Source organism: Crocodylus porosus, unplaced genomic scaffold (genome assembly GCF_001723895.1).
Source record: "Crocodylus porosus isolate Cpor-Errol unplaced genomic scaffold, CroPor_comp1, whole genome shotgun sequence".
Classification (NCBI taxonomy): domain Eukaryota; kingdom Metazoa; phylum Chordata; order Crocodylia; family Crocodylidae; genus Crocodylus; species Crocodylus porosus.
The window spans coordinates 129,206,950-129,210,580 of NW_017728906.1; positions in this window are offsets into that span (position 1 = coordinate 129,206,950).

Here is a 3,631-nt window from a genome sequence, read left to right on the forward strand (position 1 = left end):
CTCGATGATCTCCCGAGGTCCCTTCCAGCCCTAATGTCTATGAAATCTATGAAATCTATGACATGGGTGACACTGTGTGTGTTAAGGCACAGCAGGGTAAAAGCTGCAGGGATGGTAGCCCCTGCTGTGGCCACGAAGTCTGCCAGCTGTTGAGGAGATAGGTTCAGGGATCTCCGAGGCAGCTCTGAAGCTTCGGAGCTGCTCTGACTGGAATGAAGTGGGAACCCGGTCTGGATCTCCAGATCAGATTGCTGGCATCTGAAGCGGCCAGATCCAAAGCTGGATCAAATAGCTACCTACTCACACAGGCCTAGTATTTTGGTCCCTTCATCCCTGTTCCCTCAACATATATCATATGATATATCATACTAATTCATTAACATGATATCCGTTGTGGAAACAAGCAGACACAATGTTCTCTGGTCTTCTTTGAATGAACTCAGTCTGTTGTGGTTAAATCCAAATGTAATCCTTCTGCTGGGCACCAGTTGACAGCAAAAAAGAGCTGGGTTCACATTTTGGGTACCTCATAAATTATACCAGTGGCTCGAGTCCCCATCCAGAAATCTGGGAACACTATATTTGCTGGGTAATCCTGTACAAACAAAAAAACTCCTCCTCACAAGCAGTGTAAATGCAAACACCCACATTTATTCCAGAGAATAAAACAAAACATTAAATATAATTTTAAAACACTATTAACTACAAGCAACTCTGTAAGTGGCACCTTCTTAGGGAGGTTTTATCCATACCCAGGCACTCTGGGACCTGGGGTTCTGCAATGGGTTGTTCTGGGGTCGTGTACCATTATACCTGCCCTTCAGCAATGGGCTGGAGAGGGGGGCCCACACCAGAGAGACCTGAGCTGCTCCTTGGGTTCACTTGGGAGATGCTTGAGAGTGAGGGTCCTTCTGCATTGCAAGGGGCTCCATTGCTCCTGGAGAAGTGGTAGAGTGCTGACTTCCACTTTTGCATGGTGGCTTTAAGGGGTTATCTGCAAGTTTTATTAGCATGCCACACCCCTAAATTCCAAGTCCCAATCACAGCTCTGCTGGGCAGAAAACTCCAGAAGAACTTGAAGGAAAGGTCAAGCCTATGTTAGCTTGGGCCTGAACTATATTTAGTGCCCAACCACAATGCTTGGTTGGGACATAAACTACAAAAGGGAGAAAAGAAGGCCCAGGCCTATCTCCCTGGGCCCGAACTGGGCAGCAAAAGCCGGCCAGGCCTATACTGCACTAAGGTCTGGATAAACAACAAGTAATGCCAGGTGTCACCCTGGTTCAAACTGTGCCAGGCTTCACCCTGGCCCAAATCTGCCAGCCAAGCATATGGCTGGTGTTTATCCACACAACTAGGCTGAACCGCAATGTGAAAGAGCAAAAAGGGTCCACGCCTATGGCTGCAGCCTAGACATCCAGTCTCAACTATACCACAATGCTGAGATGCTACAGTTCCCAAACACAGGGTTCCAGTAACTACCAGGACCCATTCCTAGTCAGTCTGCTCCAGGGATTAATACCTCCATGGTATTATCCCACTCATGGCCAAAGCTGCCAGCAAAACTGCCAGGACTCCATTCCTGATCAGCAGGGATCCTGGTTTTCTCTGTTAATAAAATCCATATTTTTCCATAATTAAAATGAAACACCATTATATATATATATATGGTGGCATTTCATTTTAATCATGGAAAAATGTGGATTTGAGGTTACTTTTTAATCCAAAAATTGGGGATTTTTTTTTAATCAGAGAAACCAGGATCCCTCCTGATTAGTTTGCTCCAGGGATCAACACCCCCACTCAAGAAAAAAGTGGGGGGAGAAGGAGGAAATAGGAGTCTCAAACTCTAAGACAGACTTTCTCTCCCTGTACCTGAGGCTTTACCTTCACACAGCTTTCACTGGCTTCTTCAGTGACGAGGTGGAGGAGATCCCCCCCCATGGGGAACAGGTTTTCTAGCTCCTAATTCACCTATGCAGGTCTCAGCAGCCCCAGGAGAAAAAAGAGAGAAAAACCTTAATTGAGTTGTTCTTATATACCTGCGGTGACCTCACCAAAGCCTTGGCCACTTAGGGAATGCTACAGTCCAGTCTTTCTCCCAGCCAATCTGCCTGAAGGATCTTCTGCTTCCTCTAGCCACTGAGACAAGAGGGTTTTATGTATTTTGCCCAGATACAGGCCTCAGCTTGCCATGTGCTGAGCGCATGGCCAAAACAACAGAGGCCATCTTGCCCACATAAAAATACACACACACACTAAATATAATACACAGCCCAAGTGTGTGTGGGTATTACACAAATATTGAATCCTACCACTTTATATGTCTCCTGGGTCATTGTAGTGACTTCATTGTAGTGACTTGTCATTGTTCCTGGATCTGGGTTTCCCAAAGTCATTCCTTAACAAACGCCCAGTGTCTGACATTGTATATTGGAGTTCTTCAAATTGGTCACATAAACTCTGAAATAAGTACCAGAGGTCTCCTGACCTCACAGTTGTTCAGACATGTGCCCAGAGACGAAAAGGCTTGGGGAGCTCTAGTTTCTTTGCCTACTTTCAGAGTCAACATGGTGGTAAAACAAGGTTTTATTTCTCTCTCTGTCTCCACACTAAAAACATACACTTTTTACTCTCAAAAAAGACAAGAGAACTATAGCTCTTATGGAAACAGGAGTCCTCAATGTATTTTAACCCTGCCTGAAAGTCCTAAATCCTGATTTTGGACTGAGTCTCTTAGGCTATTTAGCCTTTTCACTCTTTTTTTAAAATCTTTTGGGCTCTCCTCTGGACATGGAATTACTTCCTCTTACTTTGGAAAGCATTTCTCTTTTTACAACCTCTGACACCTTTCCTGCTGCAGTGCTACTGCAGGGGAATTTCCAGACTCCCAACTTCCCACCTCTGCCAGCTTTGGGCAGCAAAATGTGCAGAATAACTTGTCCTGCTGATAGCAAAGACATTGTCTATTAGGGTATAACCATTTAGCACTAATGGGCTGGGGTTGAGCTTTCACAGCTTCACAGGCATAGTTTTCTCAGTAACTCAGTTCCATAGTTTGTGTTACAGAATGAAGGCTCAAAGCTATACAACATTCAAAAAGACAGTTGAAATGCACAATGACATTCAAAATGCAAACATTCATAAACTGAACACAGAGATTTCCCCTTAGCTCTCACACAAGCAATTTGAAAGCTCAGATATTTTAAGAAATCCAACCTAGAAGTTGTTTAAATATCCTAAAATTGTACCCAAAATCTCAAATTTATAAAAGCTGTTATTATTCTTTAATAACTTTGATGCAGGAAACATATGCTTGCTATGTACAGGCATACCTCGGAGATATTGCGGGTTCGGTTCCAGACCACCACAATAAAGCAAATATCGCAATAAAGCGAGTCACATGAATTTTTTGGTTTCCCAGTGCATATAAAAGTTAGGTTTGCACTATACTGTAGTCTATTAAGTGTGCAGTAGCATTATGTCTAAAAAAAAATGTACATACCTTAATTAAAAAATACTTTATTGCTAAAAAATGCTAACCATCATCTGAGCCTTCAGCGAGTTGTAATCTTTTTGCTGGTGGAGGGTCTTGCCTCGATGTTGATGGCTGCTGACTGATCAGGGTGGT